This window comes from Jaculus jaculus, chromosome X, assembly GCF_020740685.1.
Source record: "Jaculus jaculus isolate mJacJac1 chromosome X, mJacJac1.mat.Y.cur, whole genome shotgun sequence".
NCBI classification, from domain to species: domain Eukaryota; kingdom Metazoa; phylum Chordata; class Mammalia; order Rodentia; family Dipodidae; genus Jaculus; species Jaculus jaculus.
The window spans coordinates 145812782-145819411 of NC_059125.1; the positions used below are offsets into that span (position 1 = coordinate 145812782).

Sequence of the window (6630 nt, forward strand, 5' to 3'; positions counted from 1 at the left end):
TATTCACATTATCTGTGAGATAGAAACCACTCTGGATGCATATCAGCCACTTAATATATAAAGAAAATGTGGTATATATGGAAAATGGAATTTTATTTAGCTATAAAGAATGGAAGTCTATCATTTTTAGGCAAGTAAATATAATTGGAGATCATCCTATGAAGTAAAATATGTCAGACTCAGAACTCAGAAAGATGAATACGTTTTCAGTAATAGTCAGTATATATATATATATATATATGTATATATATATATATATATATATATATGATATGAAAGTCATATATTTTGGAGGAAGACAATGAACAGAAGGTGGAAGGGACAAGATTGGGCAAGGATGGTGGAATATAAGTACGAAATACATGTGTATTAATCATACCAACAATTTTAAATAATTAATATATAACAATTAAACATGTAATTAAAACAAATGTCAAAAATAAAAGAAATAAAGTATTATTAAATAATAGAATATATAGAGAGAGCAAACTGGATATTAAATGAAAAAGCCAGGTATAATAAGATGCATATTGCATGATTCTATTTATAAATGCCCCAAATAGTCAATTCTCTACAAATAGAAAATAGATTCATGTCATGTCTTGGCAGCTGAGGGAACAAGAAATAAGTGCAATGAACACATAGTACCTTTCTGTGATGGAAAGAAAACTGAATTAGATGGTGGCAATGCTTGTAAAACTCTAGAGTACACTGAAAAACAATTGATTTTATACTTTCAGAGGGTGAACTTTATGGTGTGTGACTTATATCTCATTTTTTTCAAAAGAATAAATTGAAAGGAAAGGGACAGGAAGGCTTCTGAATACAGTAATGAAAAGGTACTATCTGTGGGCAAAGCAAGGTCTAGTTAATCGATCTTCCTTCCCCCTAAAACAATAACTTCGAATATAAATTTTTCTGATAGTTTAGACCTCAGACCACTTCAGGAGAATTGTGTTTCAATTCACCTATAAAAAATATGTATTGTGATTTTGTGTGTCCTGTAAATTTTGCTTCTGTGACTACTTAGAACAGCTAAGTGAGTACGAGCATTAAAGTCTAGGTATGAGGAAGAGACATGAAAAAGAAAAACAAGGGTATGCTGTTAGGGAATGTGAGTTATGCAGGAGACAATCTTTGCCTAGTACTGGCCTTAATTTTAGCTATGTTCTGTCACATTACTATAAACTATCACAGTATCACTAACTGCTTTGCTACTTCTTCAGTCCCTGAGGTTCTCTCTCAGCACAAGCAGGAAGTGAACAGCATGCTTATAGCCCCAAGGCAAGTTGTTAGAAAAGAAAGAGAGAGAGAGAAGGAGGGAGGGAGGGAGGGAGGAAGTAAGGAAGAAAGGAAGGAAAGAAGGAAGGAAGGAAAACTTACTACTGCTTAGCTTTTGAATTTCCCACTGGAACTTTTTATTTCAAGGAAGAGATGTCACTGTCAGAGGGCAGTGATTGGAAAAGAGTGGGATCCTGTGACTTGGGATGAGGATGTGTGGAAAGACCCTGAAGAACCTGGGGACACTTGAAGAAGTTGTTTTGCATGAAAATATGACCTCTCCTCACATAGCAGCAGTTATGTCCCCACCTCCACCTCCACATACTGATTTATTACTCTCTCCATCTTTGCCTGACTGAGTTAATACTTCTTTGAGAAATCAGTAGGCCATGCTGATGCTTCTCAGTGCCCACCCATCTTTGCCTCTATGCCAATAACAAGGCAGGAGGTGAGATAGAAAGTGTGACTGAAGAGGAGGTGAGGTACACCTCTAAAGAACTTCACAAGTTTTCTAACTTGTGCAGGCAGAAACATGGGGAATATGTGTGGGAATGGACTTTAAGGGTGTGGGATGATGGAGGAAAAGGACATAAGATTACATCAAGCTGAATTTACTGAAATGGGCCCATTGAGCAGAGATTTTAGGTTTAACAATGTAGCTCGAGCAGTTGGAAGAGGTGCCACCAGTTTATTTGATTGGTTGGCTGAAGTATGGATCAAAGATGGCCTACTGTGAATGAGCTTGAGCTGCCTGATATCCCTTGGCTTAATGTTGACGAAGCAATTAAAAGGCTCCAAGAACTTGGAATGCTGAAGTTGATTTGCCATGTAAACTCATCTTTGCCCCCACAATAGGATTGTCCAGACTATAAGAAACAGATTTGTGAAGGGTGTACCAGCATACTTAAGGTGCCTGCCCAATCATTGGTCAGTTATGTAAAAAAGATGCCACAATGGGAGCTGCAGTTGCTGCATTAGGTGACTTAGATGCAATGAGTCTAAATGGATCCTGGGGTAACAAGGGCCAAAGTGGTAGCACTAAATCTCCAAACGCAAGGTGAGTGAGTTTTTCATAATAGTTAGCATAGGCAAAATTACGCACACAGAGGTATGACTTGTATAGGAATTTGGCACTGGCTGAATAATCATGGTATTCCTGGAAGTCAAATACATAAGAAGCCTACTGCATTTCTGCTTGATCTGTATAAGCAGAAAAGTTCCAGAGCAAAAGAACATAAAGTCACTTTGAATTATAGCTACAGAGAATCAAGGCCTCTTAATCAGTTTCCAGAGTTGAGCCAGTTTACAGATCCTGAGCCCCTTGATTGAAGGGGTGGTTGGGTCCCCTAGAGGAAGAACCCTCCCACAAACCCCAAAAGTTTCAATATTAAGCTTACACTTATCCTTCCTCAGAGGGACCTGCAGCCTTTTTCTAGAGGAACTGTTCACTGGGGAAAAGGAAATAATCAGACCTTTAGGGACCTACAGGAAACTGGCTCTGAACTGACATTGATTCCAGAAGACCCCAAACAGCACTGTGGCCCTCCAGTTAAAGTAGGTGCTTTCAGAGGTTAGGTGATCAATGGAGTTTGGGCAAATGTTAGACTAACAGTGTCCAGTGGGTCCCTGAACTCATCCTGTGGTTATTTCCCCAGTCCCAGAATGCATAATTGAGATAGATATAATTAGGGGTTGGCAGAACCACCACATTGGTTCCCTGAATTGTGGAATGGGGGGCTATTATGGTTAGAAAGACCAAATGGAAGCCAATGAGGCTCCCACCACCAGAGATAACAGTGAATCAAAAACAGTATCACATCCCTGGAGGGACTGCAGAAATTAAAGACACTATAAAGGACTTGAAGGATGCAGGGGTGCTGGTTCCCACTTTGTCTCCCTTTAGCTCTACTTTTTGGCCTGTTCAGAAGAGAGATGGATCCTAGAGAATGACAGTGGATCATCAGAAACTTAATCAGGCAGTGACTCCAACTATAGCAGCTGTACCAGATGTGGTTTCTTTACTTGAACAGATTAACACATCTCCTGGTACCTGGTAGGCAGCTCTTGATCTTGTGAATGCTTTCTTCTTCATACCCTTCCATAAGGACCACTAGAAGCAATTTGCATTCAGCTGGTAAAGTCAGTAGTATACCTTGACAGTTTTACCTCATGGTTATCTTAACTCTCCCACCCTGTGTCATTGCTTAGTTTGCAGGGACCTTGGTCACCTGTCCCCTCCACAAAGTGTCATGTTGGTCCATTATATTGATGACATTATCCTGTTTGGATTGAATGAGCAGGAGGTGGCAGCCACTCTGGAGTTGCTGGTATAGCATTCACACATCAGGGGATGGGAAATAAACCCATCCAAACTTCAAGTAAATTCCACCTCAGTGAAATTTCTGGGAGTTCAGTGGTGTGGAGCATGCAGGGATATTCCTTGTAAGGTGAAGGATAAGTTGTTGCACCTGGCCCCTCCTACTACTAAGGAAGACGCACAACATCTAGTGGGCTGATTTGGATTTTGGAGACAGCACATTCCTCACTTGGGTGTCTTACTTCATCCTGTAAACCAAGTGACTCGGAAAGATACTAGTTTTCAGTGGGACCCAGAATAAGAGAAGGCTTTTCAACAGGTGCAGGCTGCGCTGCATCTTGAGTCATATGATCCAGCATATCCAATGGCACTTGCTGTGTTGGTGGCAGATAGGGATGCCATTTGGAACCTTTGACAGGCCCCCATAGTTAAATCACAGCTGAGGCCATTGGGATTTGGGAGCAATGCCCTGCCATCAACTGAAGACAATTACTCTCCCTTTGAGAGACAGCTCTTGGTCTGCTATTGGGCCTTAGTGGAAACTGAACGTTTGAGAATGGGCCATTAAGTTACAATGCGACCTGGGCTGCCCATTATGAACTCAGTATTATCGGACCTACCAGGTCATAAAACTGGATGTGCATCATCGAGTGGAAGTGGTATACACGTGATCAGGCTCAAGCAGGCCCTGAAGGCACAAGGAAGTTACATGAGGAAGTTGCCCAAATGCCTATGGTTGCTAGTCCTGTTACAATGCCTTCTGTCCCCAAGCATGCACCTATGGCATCATGGGGTGTGCCCTATGATCAATTGATTGAAAAGAAGACTAGGGCATGGTTTACAGATGGTTCAGCACGTTATGTGGGCACCTCCCAGAAGTGGACAGCTGCAGCATTACAACCCCTTTCTGGGACAACTCTGAAGGACTGTGGTGAAGGTAAGTTTTCATAATTGGCAGAACTACGGGCAGTGCACATGGTTGTACATTTTTCTTGGAAAGAAAAATAGCCAGATGTGTGGTTATACACTGAGTCAGGGCCTGTGACCAATGGTTTGGCTGGATGGTCTGGAACTTGGAAGGAGCACATTTGGAAAATTGTGAGGAGAGCATCTGGAAAAAGTGTATGTGGATAGAACCCTGTGAATGGGCAAAGGATATAAAGATACTTGTTTCCCATGTTAATGCTCATCAGAAGGTGATCACATCAGAGGATGACTTGAATAATCAAGTAGATAAGTTGATGTATTCTGTGAATATTGGTCAACCTTTATCCTCAGCCATCCCTGTCATTGTCTATTGGGCTCATGAACAAAGTGGCCATGGTGTCAGGGATGCAGGCTATGCATGGGCCCAACAACATGGACTTCCACTAACTAAGTTTAACCCCGATATGGCTATTGCTGAGTGACAAATTTGCCAGGAGCAAAGACCAACTCTGAACCTCCAATATGGTGACAGGATGACTACATTGGACCATTTCCAACATGGAAAGGGCAGTGTTTTGTCTTTACTGAAATAGACAATTATTCTGGGGATGCATTTGCCTTTCTTTCACTTAGTGCTTCTGCCAAAACTACCATCTCTGGGCTTACAGAATGCCTTATCCACAGTCATGGTATTCCACACAGCACTGCTTCTGACCAACGAACTCACTTTACAGCCAAGGAAGAGTGGAAGTGGGCTCATTATCATGGAATTCACTGGTTTTACCTTGTGGCCCACCACACTGAAGCAGCTGGCTTGATAGAATGGTGGAATGGCTGTTTAAAGAACCAGCTACAGCGCCAACTAGGTGGCAGTCACTTGGAGGGCTGGGGGAGTGTCCTCCATCAGGCTGTCTATGCTCTGAGTCAGTGTCCTATGTATGGTACTGTTTCTCCTATAACTTGGATTCACGGGTCCAGAAATCAAGGGGTGGAAATGGGAATGGTCCCACTTACCATCACCCCATGTGACCCATTAGCTAAATTTCAGCTCCCTGTTCCCACATCCTTACACTCTGCTGGCCTAAAAGTCTTGGTGCCAGAGGAGGGAATGCTTTTGCTAGGAGACACAAATAACATTCCTTTGAACTGGAAGCCAAGACTTCCTTCTGGCCACTTTGGGCTCCTGATGCCCTCTAGTCAACAGGCTAAGAAAGGAGTGACATTGTTAGCAGATGTGATTGATCTGGACTAGCAAGGAGAAATTGGACTCCTCCTCCACAATTGAGGGAAGGAAAAATATGTCTGAAGTGCAAGAGATCCTTTAGGCCATCTCTTAACATGCCCTGTTATCAAAGTCAGTGGACAACTGCAACAACCCAATCAAGGTACTGTGATAAATGGCCCAGATCCTTCAGGAATGAAGATATGGGTCACCCCTCCAGGTAAGGAACCAAGACCTGCTGAGGTGCTTGCTAAAGGAGGAGGAAATACAGAATAGGTAGTAGAAGAAAGTAGTTACAAATACCAGCTATGGCCATGCAACCAGTTACAGAAACGAGGATTGTAATTGCAATGTTTCTGTCCTACCTTGATACAGAGTGCTTGTACATATCTACACCAATATTAAGATTATATCAATATCTAGCTGTTGTTGAATTTATATTAAACCTGTTATACTAGAAACTTAGAAACTAAGCATTCCTCAAGGAACCTTGCTTTGTGTTGGGGGAAGATTTTGCATTTCTGGTTGTACATGGGATAGTTATACTTTTTTAATTTTTTTTCATTTATTTTTATTTACTTATTTGAGAGCAACAGACAGAGAGAAAGAGAGAGAGAGAGAGAATGCGTGTGCCAGGGCCTCTAGCCATTGCAAACGAATTCCAGACGTGTGCACCCCCTTGTGCATCTGGCTAACGTGGGTCCTGGAGAATGGATCCTCGAACCGGGGTCCTTAGGCTTCACAGGCCAGCGCTTAACCACTAAGCCATCTCTCCAGCCCTAGAAAAATACTTTTGATATTGTTAAATTTTCCTCTTCATGAATTTCAAATTACCTTTGTTCTTACCATACTCAATTTCTGGAGTAAGAACCTATGAACCTGG

At 42.0% G+C, this 6630-nt stretch overlaps 1 pseudogene; it reads left to right on the plus strand.

Annotated features, from left to right (window-relative positions):
- Positions 1–2679: 2679 nt before the first annotated feature.
- LOC101606525 lies at positions 2680–6092 on the plus strand (annotated as a pseudogene).
- Positions 6093–6630: the final 538 nt, after the last annotated feature.